Source organism: Felis catus, chromosome C2 (genome assembly GCF_018350175.1).
Source record: "Felis catus isolate Fca126 chromosome C2, F.catus_Fca126_mat1.0, whole genome shotgun sequence".
Taxonomy (NCBI): domain Eukaryota; kingdom Metazoa; phylum Chordata; class Mammalia; order Carnivora; family Felidae; genus Felis; species Felis catus.
The window spans coordinates 37,203,091-37,224,335 of record NC_058376.1 but is presented as its reverse complement, the minus strand read 5'-3'; the positions used below and the strand labels follow the sequence as shown (position 1 = coordinate 37,224,335).

The 21,245-nt window shown below is 32.1% G+C and overlaps 1 long non-coding RNA gene across 1 annotated transcript in view; it reads left to right on the top strand.

The window, feature by feature from the left end:
* LOC123379911 overlaps positions 1–20,411 on the top strand; it is a 307,334-nt gene extending 286,923 nt beyond the window's left edge. Inside the window, exon 4 of the long non-coding RNA XR_006584949.1 lies at positions 13,150–20,411. This is a non-coding gene — a long non-coding RNA (uncharacterized LOC123379911). The remainder of the gene's footprint in view (positions 1–13,149) is intronic.
* Positions 20,412–21,245: the final 834 nt, after the last annotated feature.

Below are 21,245 nucleotides of genomic sequence, written 5' to 3'. Positions count from 1 at the left end.
ACCTATAATCACCATGCTATACATACATTCTCAGAACTCATTCATCTTATAACTGGAGTTTGTACCCTTTGACCAACATCTCCCCCTTTCTCCCACCCCGAGCCCCTGACAACCACCACTCTCTGGTTCTATGAGTTTGGGTTTTGAGATTCCACAAATAAGTGTCTCTCTCTGTCTAGCTTATTTCCCTTAGCATAATGCTTTCAAGGTCCATCCATGTTGCCGCAAATAGCGGGATTTCCTTCTTTTTTTACAGCTTGATAACATTCCAATGTGTATATGTATACATATATACATACGTACATATATATATACATATATATGTTACATTTTCTTAATCTATTCATCTGTTTATAGACACATTTTTCCATGTCTTGGTAATTAAGAGTAATGCTGAATTGAACTTGGGAGACAGATACCTCTTCGAGATAGTGATTTCATCTTCGTGTATAAACCTAGATGTGAGATTGCCATAACATATGGTACTTATATATTTTTTTAGTTTTCTGAGGAACCTCCATACTATTTTTCATAGTGGCTTTATCAATTTACATTCTTTTTTTTCTTTAATTTTTTTTTCAACGTTTTATTTTATTTATTTTTGGGACAGAGAGAAACAGAGCATGAACGGGGGAGGGGCAGAGAGAGAGGGAGACACAGAATCGGAAACAGGCTCCAGGCTCTGAGCCATCAGCCCAGAGCCTGACGCGGGGCTCAAACTCACGGACCGCGAGATCGTGGCCTGGCTGAAGTCGGACGCTTAACCGACTGCGCCACCCAGGCGCCCCAATTTACATTCTTATCAAGAGTGTGAAGGGTTCCCTTTTCTTCATATCCTTGCCAACATTTGTAGTCTCTTGTCTTTTTGATGATAGCCATTCTAACAGCCATTCTAAACATTGTGTTTTTATTTGCATTTTCCTAATGATTAATGATGTTGAGCATCTTTTTATGTACCTGTTGGTCATTTGTATGCCTTCTTTGAAAAACTGTTTATTCATTTGGTCCATTTTTTATTTGGGGTGTTTGGTTTGTTGTTATTGTGTTGTATGAGTCCGTTGTGTGTTTTGGGTATTAATCTCTCACCAGGTATATGACTTATAAATATTTTCTCCAATTCCATAGACTGCCTTTTCACTTTGTGGATTGTTTCTTTTGATGTACAGAAGATTTTTATTTGATATAGTCCCACTTATTTATTTTTACTTTTGTTGTTTATACTTTTGGTGTTGTATTTAAAAACAACACTGCTGGGGCGCCTGGGTGGCTCAGTCAGTTGGGTGTCCGACTTTGTCTCAGATCATGATCTCACAGCTCGTGGGGTGGAGCCCCGCGTCGGGATGACAGCTCAGAGCCTGGAGCTTGCTTCAGATTATGAGTCTCCCTCTCTCTCTGCCCCTCCCCTGCTCACACTCTGTCTCTCTCTCTCTCTCAAAAATAAATAAACATTAAAAAAATTTTTTTAAGGAAAAAAATAATAAAAAATAAAAACAACACTGCCATGACCAGTCAAGGAGCTTTTTCCCTGTTTTTCTTTTAGGAGCTTTTTGATTCCAGTTCTTATGTTTAAACTTTAATCATTTTTGAATCGCAAATGAAATAGAGACCAGAAAAATAGGAAAGATCAATGAAATTAAACTTTTGAAAAAATGATAAATAAAATTCACAAACCTTTAGCTAGACTAAGAAAAAAAGAGAAAAGACAAAATCAGAAAGAATTGTTACAACTGATACTGCAGAAAAGCAAATATCATAAGACACTACTATGAGCAATTATATGCTAACAAATTAGACAACCTAGAAAAAAATGGATAAACTCCTAGAAATATGCAACATACCAAGATTGAATTATGGAGACATAGGAAATCTGAACAGAGCAATTATTAGTAAGGTAATTGAAAAAGTAATAAGAAAATCTCCCAAAAAGAAAAGGCTAGGACCAAATGACTTCCTTGTTGAAATCTGCCAAATATTAATATAGATTAAAATATACTCAATGACATACTAGCAAACTGAATTTAACACCACATTAAAAGAATCACACACCATAAGCAAGTGGAATTTAATCCTGGGATGTGAAGATGTTTCAGCATATCTAAATCAATAAATGTGATACATCACGTGAATAGAATGAAAGATAAAAACTATCTGATAATCTCTATAGATGCAGAAAAAAATATTTGGCAAAATACATTGATTGATTCATGAGAAAAACTTTAAGCAAATTGGATATAGAAGGAGCATACCTCAACATAACAACCATATATGACGAGCCCATAGCTAACCGTATATTCAGTGGTGAAATTTGAAAGCTGTTCGTCTAAGATCAGGAATGAGAAAGGGTGCCCATTCTCACCACTCCTATTCAGCATAATCCAAACCACAGAAATTTGCTAAGAAAAAGAAATAAAAGACATGCTAAATGAAAAAGATGAAACAAAATTGTCTTTATTTGCTAATGACATGATGTATAGAGAAAATCCTAGAGATTCCACCAAAAAGTTATGGGGGTGTAGAACTAGTTAATAAATTCATTAAAGTTTCAGGACACAACATAAACATACAAAAATCAGTTGCATTTATACACACTAACAAAATATCTAAAAGAGAAATGAAGAAAACAATCCCATCTTAATAACATCAAAGCCAATAAAATATGTAGGAATAAATTTAACCAAGAGATGAAAGATCTGCAGTAAAAAGTATAAGATTTTGATGAAAGAAATTGAAGAAGATGCAATAAATGGAAAGACATCTTGTGTTCAAGGATAAGAAGAAATAATATCATTAAAAGGTCCATACCTCCCAAAGCCATCTAAATATGCTAGTGGAATCCTATCGAGATCCAATGTGGAATTTTGGATATTCAAAATCCCTATCAAAATTCTAATGACATTTTTTCACAGAAATAGTGAAAAAAATCCTAAAATTTGTGCTGAAGTTCAAAAGACCCTGAATAGCCAAAGCAATCCTCAGGAAGATTAAAGCAGGAGGCATCACACTTTCTAATTTGAAACTGTACTACAAAACTGTAGTAATCAAAACAGTATAGTACTGTCATAAAAACAAATGCACAGGCCAATGGAACCATATCAAGAACCCAGAAATAAACCCTTGCATATACTATCAGCTGATATTTGACAAGGGATCTAAGAACATTTAATGAGGAAGGATGGTCTCTTCATAAATGATGTTAGGAAAACTGGATAATCACATGAAGAAAATTGAAACTGAACTTCTATCTTATACTGTTCACAAAAATTAACTCTTAGTGGTTTTTAAATGCATTTCTAAAAAGAAGGGTAATGTTTTCTTGTTAGATATTGGAGAATATATAAGTTACTAATAGATTTAGTATGTAGAAACAAATTACTCTAAAATATAAAATCTAATATAGTTATTTATTAGGAAAGAATAGACTGAAGCATATCCTTACTAAATTAATAACTTATAAAGTCACAATATCATATTATTACAAGTTTTTATTTCTGAAAATTATAGATTGCTCAGAGATTGAAATAATACTAGTAGGAGGCCAAATGATATCATTAAAAATTAAAATTAATTGGTATTTTTACAGAATTAATAGAAGTAAGTATTACTTGTTGACCTTATACAAATTAAAACAGAGGAATTAAAAACATTAATAATGAGACAACTAAACCTGTCGCTGAAATTACTAATCATTAACATGTGAGGAACTACATGTTTATATTCTATAAAATTAAATACAGATGCACATATTGTATTTATATTTTAAAATACTTAATGAAAACAACTACATTTATGTATTTATATTTCATCTTAGGTTTTTTCTTTTAGTAAAAGTTCTCGTTTATTTATAATCTGTATAACCATAGAATAAATACTTGATAGAAAAATTATTTTCCTGTTCAGAGCTAATATTTTCACATAACTATACCTCTGAATGTGAAATGAATGAAGGACATGAGAGAAAACACTACTGGCTATATATGTATTACAGGGATGATTTTATGCAAAAAAATATAATTCAGATCATCATCAATTAATTATTATACTTAACACTTTTGAGTACTATTTTGCCTTTCACTCAAAACAATTGGATTTTTAGTTTCAGTGATAGCAAATATTTAATCAATATCACTTTAAATTTAATATTGGAATCTATCAATTGTCTATCCCCACAAAAACCAAGCAAAATGATTTTCTATAACAACAGAAAAATAATTTTTCAGCCTCAGCACGCTAAAGTTAACTCTAGAAGAAACTGAAAAAAAAGAGTTAGCCTAGATATGTATAATAGCTTACAGCTCTCTAAATGTTCTTTATATGTATTATATAATATTCACGTATGCTAGTATGTGAAGATGGTTACTACCCAAATTTTTCAGGCCAATGCTCAAGCTCAGACGGGTTAATAACCTGCCCAAAGTTAAAAATTTTCCACATGTGGAAGATATGAACCTCAGGTATGGAAGACTGAACTAGAAAGCTTATTATATTTGCCTATATTAACTTGGAAATAGTTGCATCAGTGTCTTTTAAAAGATCTATAACTTTCAAAAATGTAAAATTTTATCTTTGTTATTTCTTATATGGAAACTATTTTACATATAAGTACGTGTTCAGATATGTTTATAACAGGATTTCTCATTTTTTTAAATATTCAAATTATCTCTTTTTTAATACACATACTGACTCAATATAGCTACTGAATTTGTGAAAGAATTTATACCACCCTTAGTGCAAATTACATTATGATCTTTGACTTAGCATGTAATCACAAAGATTATGTAGCATTTATAAAAGTCTCCTTTTACTGATAATAGCATTAGTTATCAGTGATGTTTTTGTATCATTCAAATTGAGCAATAATATTTAATTGCCTTTAGACAGATTTTCTTTTGTATTGACTCAGATAATTTTGAACTGGTATCCTAGTCTGAAGCTATTCCTTTAATGTTCTATCTGCATAGACATAGACATTTCTTACTACTTGTAGTCAGTTTCCTCAATAGATTTATTTTATGTCTAACATCAAACATGAAATGTTGATTTGCATATTTTTTGTTTTACTGAGGCAGTATACCATCTCTCAAATCCCCATTTCTGTGCGTGACCAGCAACTGACAGCCTGTTACTTCTCTGTATATTTCACAATTTTAATGTAATTGTGTGGCTGGTGTCCATTTTCAAAGATACACATTATGCAGTGTAGTATTTGATGAGGAGTAAAATATTTGCCAATGCCTGATGATTGAGGAAAGTGCAAATATTGTTGTACTAGGTATTCTTTCAAAGATGCCTACAGTGTGATGGTTTGAGATAGAATGGAGATGTGTAATCACTGTCAGTGATGTCATTTTTTTATCATGAAAGACTACATTTAAGATGTTATGAGGTGTAATAATTAGAAAATTCATTCTTCATGTATTGATAAACCACATTTCATAAGTGGAAGCCTTAGAACTCCTAGGAATTGAGGCATCTAAATTTTAACTATTTTAAGGGAAAAATAAGCTAGTGAGAAGCCAATAGAGAATTCAGAAAAGAGTGAGGCTTGTGAAGTTCTTATAAAATGTATGCTAATTTATATGCTTTCAATATAAACTTTTCAAACTGTGTGTAGAGTACTGTGAACTTCAATACATGGACACATTTTTAAAATACAAAAGAGAACCTTAGTAATGCTTAAAATGGTTATCAAGTAAGTTTTATATCTAATGTGATTGCAGTAGAGAAGTCTGGCTAGTTTAAAGTTTTAATTCTCATTAGCATATATGGTTCACAAAATTATTTTAATTTACTTACATTATTTTATCCTCAATGTTTAAGGGAAGTTTTTTGGCAATAAACAAGGATATTGACCAAGATACTGCCTTCTTGCTTCTGCTTCCTCTTTGGAAGAGATAAGTAGGGAGTCCTAGTAAAGTCATGCGATTTCCCTTACAACTACTTCTGTGTGCCGAAACGTGAGGATCACCTCAGGAATAGAGATGCCTAAATTACTGACATTACTTCTGCCCTAATACCAATGAAATCTGAGGCAAACTGTTTCTGATAAAGAGCAATTGCCAGGGTTCTTTGTTTTTAATTATATGGAATCGCATTCCAATACCTTAGTGCATTGCATTAATTAAAATCCAATGAGATTTTAGAGTACATTTTACTTTTGAGTGATATCAAGTAAAAATATAGTTATTTTGCATTTGTTAAGAGAATAGACTGAGGAAAGTTATGAATTCCCTTTCTGTTGTTGTCTTAAAGTGATATCTTCCCAAGTGGCTAGGGAGATTTCAAAAACCCTGGTGGACATGTTGACAAAGTTGTGCAAATGGAAATAAAAGCACAATTTGCTTAAATTGTTTTTGAAGAAATTGAATTCACATATATTATAGTCATTATAATATAATAAGTATTATAATATGCAATATAATATGAATTATAATATATTATAATGTATATGTGTATATATTTGAATGCACGTAATATATATTACATATTGAATGCATGCCCATATATAATATATATTATATACAATAGAAATCTACATACTATCAGTAACATTAAAGTAGTTTTGGTACAGCTGATCCAATGCAGGGGGTGCCAAGGAAGATATCCTGTGTTCAGTTTTCACCTTGTCTCTAGTTTCACTCTAATCAGCTAAGGTTGATTGTGTGAGGGCTAGGGCTATTGTCAATTTGACTTTTTAGTGTCCAGTGGAATCTCTTTTAACATTAATATTTTTATTCAATTAATAAACACACGAAAAAAATACTGTGTATGAAAATACCACTTTTCAAAAAAAAGAAATAATAACTATACCTGCGGTGGACAAACTTGTTATGGAAAAAAAAAACAGATAGTAAATATTTGGAGTTTAGAGGACCATACAGTCTTTGTCACAGCTACTCTGCTGTGACACAAAATACAGCCATAGACAATATATTAAAACATGGATGTGGCTATGATTCAATAAATCTTTATTATAGAAACAAACAGTGGCCTGGCTTTGACCCCATGGATCATATTTTGCCAAGCACTAACTAGGCAATGAATTCCAAGTTCATGTGTATGTGTGCATACTTATGGATATATAAATATATGTAGGTTAATAAATAAAAATATATAATAGATATGTGTATATACATATAGAGTAAAATTTATATAGTAAAAATAGAGCATAAATAAATGTTTATACAAAATTGATCAATAATAAATTGAGAAACGAATAGCAATGAAGAGTTGGAAACATATATGTTATGTATAATATTTAATTATATATATTAATATAATTGTATTAATTTATATGTATTAATGTGTTGATGTAATGTATTATATAAAAATAATGACACAATTGACTAGCATGTTAGATAAACACCAGCATGTGCTAAATAAATATTGTGAAGAAAAAAGGAAAGGAAAACAAATGAGTAGATACAACAAAAAATGAAGATAAGGGCAGTAGTAGAATGGAGGGGAAAGTTAAGAAAGAAAAAAAGAACTGGGAACAGAATTTAAAATAAAGATGAATGAATAGTGTATAGATATTGAAAGATTTAATAAGAAATATGATGTTTTTGTAATAAATTAGTATTTAATAAAACTTTTTTATTAAGAATAGAAAAGTATACTACTTTTGAAAAAGTAAGATATTGGTGGATTAAAGTCTCTGTGATGTGTATATTCGCTTGAATTATCATCAGTGGCACATCATAGCTCTGCCACATTAGAGACAAAGTACTTGCACATTAACTTCTAATAAAGTATATTCATAGCTAATTTTTCTGGTATAATATGCTCCCTCTGTAGACTTTAGACCTTGATATTTCTTCTGAGTCATTCTGAATATTGACCAAGTAGTGCTGAAACTCTATTGCCTTATTTAGCTGCCGTTTAGATTGGATTAATACATATATTTTTTGAACCATAATTAATTAAGACTAGGTAGACTCCTCTACTCCTTGGAATATGGCTGAAATGATAGACTGTCTCCTTGGTTTTCAAGCTAGAAAAAATTCTGTAGGTTTCTTATTTTGTTAACATGGACAAAATTAGAGTATTGCCCCGGTGACCAACCATATTTTTCTAAGGTTGGGGCTTCCTCAAGGTAGTTGGTCCATGGATCTGTGTCCATCTTTGAGAAGAGTTATTCTACATTCTTACTGCATGTGTTTTAGGTATGAAGGTGTTTTTTTTTTTAAGTTTTCAACAATATTTGAAGAATATTTTTGGAAGATCATCTTATAGGATTGTTTTCATGGTGATAACTATTATATTTTACAACATTAGATGATACTAATCCCAAATTAGAGTAGGAATGAATAATTTTAAGCTCTTTAAATGTACAGTGTTACCAAGGCCTAGAATTTTTGTTTGTTTGTTTGTTTTTGCTGAGGGTATTATTGTACTGACCACTGAGCAGTTTTTTCATCCCTATATTTGTTTCCAACTGTTATATGTGCTATTTTATTAATAATTTAGACAACTTAATCTTGAGCAAACACTTAAAAATTATCTGAAATAATACCTTCCTCAAACATTCCAACTCTATATGGGATAGCCCAGATCATCCTGATGGCATTAATAGTGGAAGAATTTTTCAGACTTCAAGACTTTCAGACAAGACCGGATCTTAAATATCTGACAGATATCTCCATCATCTGTCATTTTATTATTTCCCATTAATAAACCATTCTCCAATTGATAACACATAGTAGAATTTTCATGAAATAAATTATAAAATATGCTAATATCACTTTAACTGCTTTAACTTCACTACTTCTACATTCCATCCATAATTCCTTGATTTAGAGTCAATAGTCTTACTATTATTACCACTTTGACAATTTGACTCTGACATTCCCAATTTGGCTTTTATATTCTCAGCTCACACCTCTAGCTTATGTTTCAAACTATCTTCTGACTACTCTTGAACCTTTTGGTTTTCCACATCATTTCCAGATCCAATCTATGTAAAGGCACTAGCACTGTGACCTGATCTAAGGAAATTTCTTTTTGGGTTACATCTTTGATATTTCTTCTTTCATTTTGCTTTTTATGGTTCCTTTGGTCGGATACTCCTGATAATTACTAGACATCCAAATCATAGTACAAAGCATATCAATGGAGAATACTAAAGAATGGCAAGAAGATGGCAAAAATCATCCTAAGAGAACTTTCAAAACATTTTGGGTTCTTTACTGGTAATCAGGCAAAATCTACCCAAAAGAAGGTTTTTTAAGATGCTGTGTAGGCCAGTGCAGGCTGCCACAAAATATGTCACAATGGCATAATTATTATTTCATATTAAAGTTACTTAAGAAACAGCCAGTGTGAAAAAGAACAATGATCCCAGAAAGCAGGAAATAAAGCTCCCATGTGAAATGTACCATGTGAAAAGTGTTTGTAGGTAGAGAGACATCCTTATTGTCACAGACAGGAAATGCAGGGCCAAGGAAGCTTATCTAAACAAATCTTGATACTTTTACTAATTTACTGTACTTTCCCAAATTCTGTTTACTGATTGAAGCTCCTAAACTTAAGTTTTCTTTGCCCTGTCAATTTCTCAGATTTATGGGTTCATTGTTTATCTAAAATTTATTAAAGCTGAATGCCTCGATCAATTCTTTGGGTCTCACTTTTATTACTGGTCTTCTGTGTGCATGTAACCAAACTTTATTTTATTTTATTTTTCCTATTAACCTGCCTCATGTCAATTTAATTCTTAGACCAGCTAAAAAGAACCTTGAAAGTTAAAGAAAAAAATTTTTCCTCTCCAGCAATGCCAATGTTCCACCCATTGTCTAGAGTTTAGAACACTGCTTTATTCCTAGGATAAAAATGGAATAAAATGGGATCAAGCAGGGAAATGAGAATAATCACAGTGCAATAAGCAAGAAAGACAATATGTCCTTAGATTGCTAGCGAAATATAATACGAAAGTGTTCAGAGTGGGTAAAAACCCATACTTGTTTGTGGTATCCCAGATCCTGAGCTAAAGTGTGAAGTAGCAAAAATGGTACTGACTCCTAGGTCTTGTGCATGTGAATAAACCAATGACATACTTGCAACTTTTGTTTAGACTAGAGAAGAATATTGAAAAGATGGTAAACTAGTTCTACAGGCTGGATTATTCACTAACTAGATTTCAAAGAGCAGTGAAAGTAAAAGGTAGATAAAATGAAGAAAGGATTCATAATTTATTTTTTCTAAATAATTTCTATCAAAATTAATAGTGAGAAGTGTTGCCAAGCATTACAATGCAAAACAAGCAATAGGTAAGTCTTTTTTTTCCTGTCTGAGTAATTATCTCTCAGAAAATATGTATTTGATGTTGATACTGTAAGTTTAATAGGAGTGGTTCTTAGGGTTTAAGAAAGTCAGAGGCATCAAAGTCAAAGAGAACAGCATGGTAAATTTCCTACACTATTTCTACTTAAAACTTATTGCATATAATGCTCAGTAAAATACTTAAAAATGTGTGTTGTTCTTTCTTTAAATGTTTGTTTCAGTTTAGTCAAATTTATTAATCCAGAATTTTTCTTTATAAAATACAACTTATTTCTCCCTCCCTAAATTAAAGTGACTATAAAATTCCAGATTGCTTTGAAGATTGCTCTCAATTATGCACTATTTTTTTCTATAAAATTTTCCACAATTGTTCTAGCAGTTTTTATATATTCTTTTTGACCTTCTAATCATAATGTTACCAGTTTAACAGTTAACTTTTCTGTACTGTTAGTGTTTGTTTATAATTGGTGAAATAATAATAAGGTTAAAATATTGCTGCAGGTTTTAATTTTCTTTTATTCTCTTTTCCCCCTTTATTACACCCTGGCACCTAATGGGCATAAAAACAAACAATAAAGGTTAAATTGCGTTATGCTTATCTTTAAAATATTATATTACATTTTATATTTGAAAAGAAAGAAGATGAAAGTTTCACTTGTGATATTTTTCATACTCTAAAATGAGATAATGAGATGGTCAAATAAATATTCAAAGCACAATTTAAGTTCACCATTTCTGTCTTTCCATTTCCCATGTTAACAACCATTGCAGTTTTAGTAGAAATTTTGTAAAATGTTTCTGACTATATCACTTTTTAAAGTCAGGTGACCTAAAAAGACATAATTTACTGCTATAAGGTGGAAAATAGAACCTAAAAGAAGCCTCCTGGCATGCTTTAATTTATCACAAGAATGCATTAAAAGATACCTTAGATTAAGATCTCCCTCATAGGTAGATTTCTAAGGAGTCTTACTCAATTTTTAACAGTCTAGTGCTTAGCAGGGTGAAGGAGAATAACATGACCTGGAATTGAAAGTGTAAAGAAGTCACTTGCTGAACTAAGTCTTCTAAATTTGGACATTTTTTTTTCAGTCTATTTGATGCTAATATAATTACAAGAGATTAGTTTGGTAGTATTCAACTTTTTTTTTGTTTGTTTTGTTTGTTTGTTTTGTAATTCATTGACCTAGAATGGCTAACAATGAGAACAGGTACTGTGGGCACCATAGTTGGAAACACTGCATCCAACAATATCAGAAGTATGGCTACATCTCCCTCCACTTTCAGAGGCTCAGATAAATTTTACAAAATTTTCTGAATTCCAAGAATATCAACAATATTTACTGTATATCTACTATGTTTCAATTATTGTGGTTTACATTATAAAGGATGTAAGTTTCTCAAAAGACATTGGTGTCATAAATTCTGTCCTTGAGTGCTATTATTTTTCTTCTTTGTAAGCTAGAGATAAAAGAAATAAAGAAAAAAATAATTTTATGATGTGGTAGATTAATTTCCTTAAAGGCCTTTAGTTTTCATCTCTTCCTGGATCTACACCTTTTATCATTTAACTTTGCAATCTCTCCAATTCTGATTCTGGTCTTGGTCATGTGATTTGTTTTGGTCAATGGAATTCTAGAAGGTATGATGCAAACAGAGACTTGATAAAGCATTTGGACAGTTTCACTTGTGCTTTTTTCTCTCGGCTATCACCATGAAAAAGACATACCAATGAGACTGTTGAGGGTGAGATCTACAAAGCAGTCAAATTTACCTCAGCATCTCAACTGAAACCTGTCATGTTAACCAACAGCCAGCTGACCTATGGACATGTGGGCAAGTGCTGTTAATATTAGGACTCACATATCAATCACACTAGATGCATCAATGGATACTATTATTGTACATAAGTGAGGGTTTTTTTCTTACAGAGCATTATTAAGACAATATCTAACACAAATATTACTAAATTATAGCCTAAATATTGTGGAAGATTCTCAAAATTTAGGTTTCTATGAAGACTGAATCAGAAAACGTATGATGATCCTGCACTTAATCTTTCAATGGTTGTTTGTCATCTCCTTCTCCCTCAAAAATTCCCAAAGAATCTTTTACATTCAAAATAATGTGTGTGAATGCAAATAAGAGTGTTAGATAAGTAGTTAACCTAGTCATAAAGAGATGTGTTTGCTTGAAATGAACATCAACATAAACACATATATGTCTGTGCAGTCATATGCATAAACAGACATACATATGTCACAAATCCAGTTTTAGGGACACATTTGCCTTCAGATTTTAGGTACAATATCATAAAATTTTATTGTATACAATCTGAGAAGTTGCATATATCGTCTCCATATTTTAAGAGTTTGGAGGATGAGAAAAAGGGATGAATAACTAAAATTTTTCCTGGTTGATCCATTCAGCCACCTGCTCCTCCAATGCCAATAATCCCTGGCAATCCTCTTTCAGTAATTCATTTCCAGTGCCTGTCGTTTTCTTATTTCCTTCTTCATGTTCAGGATATATTTATTTTCTCCATCCCTCCATAGTGTCCTTGTATAGGTGAAATATACTAAATGTTTCTAGATGACAAAGTATAGTTACAATACACTACATAACAGAACCTTAAATTCTGCCCATTCTAGAAACATACCGGTATTTTTACATCAAGGAAATTATCTCCCCTGTCCCTCTATTATCTTATTGGCTCATTTTGTTGTCTCCCTTTATCTTTGTAAATTTCCTCATCCACCAGGCTCTAAACACACAAATCTGCAGCTATTGTGAATAACATTTTACAAATATGACTGTAGTTATTTTTTATATAAAACAATTTACTCTTTGTTTGTTTGTTCCCTTTTATTTCAGACAGTCCTGGAGTGAGCAGTATTGGTTTGGTGAGTAATTCAATTCACCTTTTACTAGACTATCAGAATATTTCTAGATCAACCATAATAGCTTGACCAGCTATCAACTGGTCTAGCTATCAACCAGAATAGCTTTCTGCTATTTCTACCTGAAAGCATACATGAGTACTCGAACCATTTGAATGGTATATATGTGGACAAATTTATATTCGTATATTTTCATATATACATTTAAGACATATTTAAATATATGTATATGTGTATTTTGTATAAAAATTTACAGAAAATATTCAAGGTATTTATGACATCAACTCTTCCAGTACATGGTGACTAAGGTATTGATGAAATATTAAGAAGATATAATTAAGCAAAAGTCTTGTTTAGTGCTGTTGAGATAGAATTCTTTGGTTGTCATGGTCACATTGTGTTTAGATTATCTTTTGTGTCCATTTCACTCTGCATAAAAGTTTTGAGGGTTGTTTTTTTGTTGTTGTTGTTTGTTGTTTGTTGTTTTTTGTTTTTTGCCTGTGCTTTAAATTTCAAATACAAAAATGCACCACATTTAAGAGTTGAATCTTTCAACTTTAGATGAAGAAAGTCATCTATGTTTATTCTAGGGCCAGATGAATGATTGCTTTACCATAAAAGTGAGGTTAAGATTCTTTCTTTTAAAAGTTAATAAATAAGAAGAATTAGATAAAATGGTCTGAATTAGAATAGACCAAAGATCTATTGTCTTTGTATACTTTGTATATATTGAAGCCCTGGTGTTGATTTTAAGTTATTTATCAAAGATAAAATCTGGTGTAATGAACACTAGTCATTTTAGTTTTTGCTGCCCTTACTTTAACTCTTCCTTTTAATTTGGAGAATTTCTAAAATTAGGAAGATGAAAATCTTCTTTCCCAATACAAAAGCCAAAAACAATATATTTACAATTTGCTGCTCTTACTTTAACTCTTCCTTTTAATTTGGAGAATTTCTAATATTAGGAAGATGAAAATCTTCCTTCCCAATACAAAAGCCAAAAACAATATATTTACAATCCTTCCTCAGAGTTCTCTCTGTAGGTCAGTTATCTGGCTTTATATTACAACTTATTCTAGAGTGATAGTGACTAGCTTATCATCAGAAGATAGCATGTATCTAAGTGAGAGTTTATGAGGCTCCTAGTACTTGGAGAATAAAAAGCAATAAAGGAGGTTTGGGAATGAGTGGATGGACCACTCAAAATCATTCTATATTCTGAGTCTCATAAGAAGCTGCTTTGGGGTAAAACATTTAATAACCACATGAAGGAAAAGACCCACTCTGTGCACGTCTTCTTTTAGTCCTTTCAAGGTGCTATAACAACATATCAAAGACTCAGTAGCTTGTAAATGACAGAAATTTATTTCACACAGTTCTAGAGGCTGAAGGTCCACGATCAGGGTGCCAGCTCGATTGGGTTCTAGTGAACACCATCTTCAAGGTTGTGGAAGCAAGTAATCCTACTCCAAAGCAGTCACTGTTTCAGAAATCAAGGACTTAAATGCCATACATTTGGGTTCACCAAGTAAGTTCTGCTTATTGCCATGACTGAAGGTCCAACATGCCGGCATCAGCATTCATGTCCCCTTGATATACTACCATATCTTACAGTGACCAACCAGTCACCTAGTGTTAGGTTGACTCTACTTCACTGAAAAGATGATTAATTTGGAGAGAAACGTTTTATTATTGTATGTGAGGATACATTTCCCAGGCTCATGATTCTTGAATTTATAGATTAGATGTTTTAGAAAACATTAGTGCTATTCACCTTCTACAATAATTATTCGGTGGGATTTTTAGTTACATCCATCTTACATTTCATAATTCTCATGCCGCTGGGTCAATGGAAAAATATAATGAAACTCTGGTATCACCTAGGAAAGTTATTCTTAACTACCAAGAAGGCTTTGGGGAATGGCTATACAATGCAGTCAGAGAGGAAATGGAAGAGAATGGAGGAGGCTAAGGAGTAGAAGAATGCCATCTCAGTGCTTGTCTAGTAATAACAATAAAAGGAGCATTATAGTTGTTTTATAGAGTCAAGATAAATGAGAATTCAGGTCCCTTAGGACTGATCATTTGGAGTAAAATATCTTTAAAATTATCCAACATGATAAGCTCTGAACCATAATTTGGTGCAAAGCAAGTAAAACATGCACATTGATGATGTTTCACGGTACTGAAAAATCATGGCTTACTACAAAGGAGTCTAGCAACAAATATGAAAGACAATGTGACTCAATTGGAAGATTTTCAATGTACTAAGTGATGACTCAAGACAGAGCTGTAAATGGCAATGACTCCCCAAAGTAAGGCAGTGACTGGGGGGAAAGAAAAGACATTGCTTTCTTTATTTATGAAGTGGTACACTTACTCTTTTTCTAAGGCAGGGCAAAAACCAGCTGATCTCTGAAAGTTAATTCTGGCACTATGATTGTCAAACTTTAGTTAGGCAATGTTTTTTCTCTAACTAACTATCACTATACTTTTCCTTTCTGTTCATATTTGTCAAACTGATTAAAGTCACATCATTCTATCTCAGTAAATTTCCATCCCAAATATTAATGTGATATTGCAGGACATAGATTATCTGCCCTGCATGGATATTTAATATCTCAGTTGCAAGAGGCATTAGTTTCCTTTGCAAAGAATTAAGTTGGGAAGTATATATTTTACAAACCAGTGTGATACATTCTGGATATTAGGTGTTGATCATTATTTCTTTCTCAGGACACTAAATTTGTTTACTCTTCAATCTATTTAAGGAATCTTATACTGTTGGTTTCAGCTTTATCTTTTTAGGAGAAATTTCATTATGAAAGGAAAAGGCATCACTAGATTTGTTCAAACTTTTTAAATGTCTCTGCCCACTAATTTTACTTAACAAAAGTTTAAACAAAAAAGAAAGAATGAACCAAAGATATCCAAACACATTTCTATATCATAAGGATTATAAAACAGCTTTATTAAAAGCAAACAGTTAGAATATACTCCAGTAATATGCCTCATGAATATTTTAGTTTTTTTAAAACTTTCACAAAAATCTGTAAGAGTTATACAAGTAAATAACAAATATGTCTGAAGAGAATGGCATCTGTCCACTAATGGTTGTTCCCAAGGAGAGAGCATTTCTTCGCAGTCTCCGCTGGTCATGGGTGAACTCTGTTGTTAATGGTCTGTGAATAGCATCATGGATACTCTCCTGGGGACAGGCCTAGTTGCTAATAATTTCTACCATGCAAATATGCTCATTGACCTACAATGGGGATGAAAGTGCAGCCTTCTGAAGCTGTTTGCAGCAATTAAACTCAGTGCCCAGGGTGGATAATTTCCACCATCAGAACAAGGAAAATGGTTAATGCTGTGCTCTGCCTTTGTCTCACATCCTGTAATTTCTGTTGAAACTATGTGTCAAGTGACTTCTTCTACTGAGGGTTTCCAGCAGAGTCAATGTGTCTACATCATCACATATATGAAATTAGGTAGTTTAGAAAATAATGATACTAATGGGAATACGATGTAACTTTTCTGCACATTAATGTCTGTATTTTTGTTGTACTTTCACTAGAACCATGAAGGTGTGTGGGTGGAACTATAGCCTAATAGAGCTGTATACAGGCTGTAAATTGGAAGAGAGCCAGGGGAGAAGTCAGAGAGGCTTTTTACCCCTCACCACATGAATTTACTATTATTCTTTGTTGAGTTATACTAATATACAATGCATTATTCATTATTATGTATCTGGTTGTAAAAGTTTGATAAAGTGATAACACATTCCTCAAACTCTAACCCAAATTGAAGAATAAAGAAAAATATTCATACCCCTACTACAGAAATTAAAAAGTGTAAGACAAAAGGTTGCATGTTTCATGTTTCATGTTTCCTTTTTAGCAATCCGAAGAGACTGGCACAGTCTCATATGCATTTGTTCTAACTATATCTTTTAAATGCCAAAAATTGCACCCTTTTAAAAAGTATTTTTTTTTATTTACTAGGGCTTTCAATAATATGGATCAATCTATGTTTTTAGAATATAAAATTAACACAAGAATGAGTTTCATTGTCTGAAAAAAATTATTTGAAACCTGTGAAAAATACCTGTTTCACTGAGTGATTGGAAAATATCTCAATGTGTTGTTTTTTAAATGTATTTGTTGCTGTCATTGCTTTTTCATCTTTGTGAAATGGTGCATGTTAATAAATAACAGTAAAAGTGTGTTAGAAATAGATTTAACAGTTATTAAGTCTATTAATTTTTGCAGTGGCTAACAATCAGATTTCCAGTCATAAAGAAAGATAACTATTTTCTTTAAAAACTTGGGTAGCCATTTAATATAGGCCTGGATTTTAGTTAAAGTTCTTAATTATCCCTAAGAAAAGCCAAACCAATCTCCAGAATTTGCAGAATTTGGAAATTCTGTTCTTAGTTTGCAAAAAATAACATTGGTATTTGAGGGGTTGGTGTTCAATTCTTATCAATAAACTGAAAAACTAATATTTTTTAAAAATGCTTAAAGGTCATGGTGTCTATTAATTCCTTAGATAAACCACGTTTTATTCTTAGTTAGGCCAAATGATTGTTTTCACATTTTATATTTTTTCTACATCTCTTATCACAATCTAGCATACCTTATTTGTATTTATTGTGTTTATTGTTTTTCTCTCCTTCAAAAATGTAACCTTCACGAAGGCATGGATATTCCTTACTGTGTTAAATTCTTTATCCTGGAACCTAGAGCAATTTTTGGCACATATAAGTGCTCATTATATATTTGTAGAAAAAAAGAATATGTCAATGTGCCACCCTTTGGGATCTCGGCTGGCTTTTTATTTTACATTGAAGGCACTATGTGTCTTATAAAACAACAACTATTAGGAAGCTTAGTATCAAATATTTGTTACATATCCAGCAAATATAAAGCACCAATTGAATGAATTTTGGACTTCATAATGACATTGCTCTTGATGTGCCTTTTTATATTGTTATTTTTGAATGTTACATAAAATATTGTCTTATAAATCTGGAAAGTAAGGAGAAAAAACAAGGTAAAAGAAGGAGATAGGATAATAAGATGACAGGAAAGAAAATAAAGGAAGGTAGAAAAAGAACAAAAGAAGAAGGAAGGAAGGGAGGAAGAATTGTGCAAAAAAAAAGAAGCAAATAAGAATTGAGAGACCTAGGCAAGTTAAGTGGGAGGAATTTTTGAAGAAAAGGAAACTAAGAGGAAGTGACCTTGGTAGTGAGGAAGAAATAAAGGACTTGGGAACAATTCCTTAGTTCGAATTCCTGAAGCTGCAGAATACAGGACAAATATTTTTTGCTTAGCATACTGTATTCTGGGTAAATACAAATCTTTCATGGCTAATTGTACTTTGCTTAAATTTTGGAAGCCTTGTAGAGCTTTTCAGCTCTCTCCCTCTCCCAATCAGTAAACCAGTCAATAAGATAAGATGAAATAAAATAAAATAATTTACATTTAGGTAATGAAGTTCATATCTAATAATAGTAATTTTTTAAATTCTGAGTAGTATTAGAAATCATTTATTATTTTATAATAAATCTAGAGGGAGTAAAAAAACATAGGCATAATGTAGGGTACTTCTGCAGTGAAGAACTGAGGGATTACTCATAATCTTACAGCAATGAAAGAACAGCAGCATATAGCTAACTATTGGATTAATGGGAAGAGTTAAAGTTGTCCTCCAAATACAGTCATCAATAACTTATAGGAGCAATAATTCAGAAGATGTTTGGAGGCTTAAAATACAACTTAACAATAAGCTACTCAAAGTACTGGAGTTGGTACCCTGTCAGCAGTCAGGAAAAAGAGCAATTCTAGCATTTGATGAGCTATGGTTACAGGTTAACACATTAACACAGGAAACACATTACTCCTCTAAAACCTTACTTCAAAAATGTTTTAGAGAGAGTAAGATCTGTTTCTTATCATTTGTTTCCTCACATAAAGTCTTCTCTTTTTGAAATCTAAAAATAAATGAGTTAATGAAAATCTACACTAATTGAACGCATCTATTCATGTACACAAGCACATCAATACTAGATCAACCCATTAATTTTCCCTATTGGCCTTATCTGGATGATTTTACATCACAATACATAATGGGGGTCATCTGGAAAATGTCTAGTTAACCTTCCTGCCCTCCTCTGCCCTGTTCTGTGTCTTGGGAGACTGACTATTAGGGACTACATCAATTGGGTGCCCTTGCCTTCTGACTTTGAGATGGATTTGACCAAAGAGCAGAAATGGCAGGAGATTAGAGGAGAGGAAAATAGAGCCAGGTTGTTTATTTTCTCACTCATTTCTAGTCTGGGATTTATAGGGTCCAAGATGCTTTTCAACTATGTCTCCCATTAACTAGTCTTTCTTAAAATACACAAGCTCTCACTGGATTCTGGTGACACCCCTTTTTCCCTCTGTTCCTTCAGGATTACAGAGGTAATGATTTTATGCATTGCTAGAGCTTCTGTACCTCAACATCCCCTGTTTGTTGCTATACCCGGTTCACATTGTACTAAAAAGTTCCTATTAATTTGTCTTCAAATAGTCAACTTCCATATCCTTCCATGATGTAAAGGTAATATATGTCAAAAATATAATCTAGCCTTATGACTGTGTCCTTTTGGGCTTAACAAACTGGGTTTGTAAAGCAATGTAAGAAACAATAATTACATCTTCAGCCCTGTAGTATCATTAAGAAACAAAAGAGGAAAAGTGATACTGTAAATACTTACAGTTTTATAATTCCACACTGAGCATGGAGCCTGCTCAAGATTCTCTCTCTCTCCCTCTACCTATCCCTGGAAAGCATGAGTGCGTGCGCTCTCTCTCTCTCTCTCAAAAAGTATAATATATAGACAAAACATTTATCATCTGGGAAGTATTATATAATTATTAGTTTTCTCATTTATTTTATATTATTGCTAGAAGTATAAATTATATGACCCAGTAGAAGAATACCTGAATTGGTAGAGAACTGTATTTTCGTTCCTAGAGCCAGGTTTCTGGCTTTGAGCCCATTAATTTCAGTTTTCATTTCTCCTAGCTTTTTCAAAATTACTGTAATGGTCCACCTATATCTGATGGCCCAGAATGTCTTTGGCCTTTTCATGTTTAATGAAACTCATCTATGTTCTTTAAAATCATTTAAATTAAATAGTTTCTTTATTTGTATTATAACAGAAATCATGCTTTGAAATGTAAGGAATACAGAAACCTTTTAATTGAGTCTCTTCTTACATTTCACAGTATTTATTTTTTCTTAATTATAAGTTTTGTTTGCTTATTTGTTTGTGTTTTTACTTTCAAATATGATCTCTGTCATAATTAGAAATCATTGTATCTTTCCATTAATTCACTTAACAACTGAGGAGTTGGTTTCAGTACTGACTGGGAAGACATTTATATTTCTATTCATTTGTCTTTTTTTTTTTGGAGAAATGTCCACCTCAAAAAAAAAAACCAAATGTCAATATAATATCAATATAAATTAACTCTCAAGTGAAAGGATTCAACAGAGGGTCAAAGAGAAAATTATGTGCAGTCTTTTTGTATTTTATACAATCATTGAAGATTTATTAAACCTCTTAGCTTTATTTTGAGGGGTAACAGAAATTATAGGTAATAAAACCAATGGCAAATTTGAAGGTGAGGTTTTGTATGGAATGAAAATTGTTCTACTGGGTATTAAAAGATAACTTGACCTAGTAATGATAATGCCTTATTCCCACTTTTATGTTGGTAGCATGCAAAATTTCTCCAGGTAAAATCTTCTGGAAATTGCTAGGTCACATATTTTGTTTTAGGCAAAGGAGGAAATTTGTTATTACATTTTGGTTAGATACTGAAGTCTATATGGTTTTGGTTATTTCTTTTCTCTTTCTTGCTTTCTTGGTTTCTTGGTTTCTTGCTTGCTTGCTTGCTTGCTTTCTTCCTTTCTTGCTTGCTTGCTTCCTTTCTTGCTTCCTTTCTTTTTTGTTTTTTATCTATTTATGTTACCTGAGGCAAATGTTGCTGTGGTTGCACTGTTGAGCTGGAAGCCTTG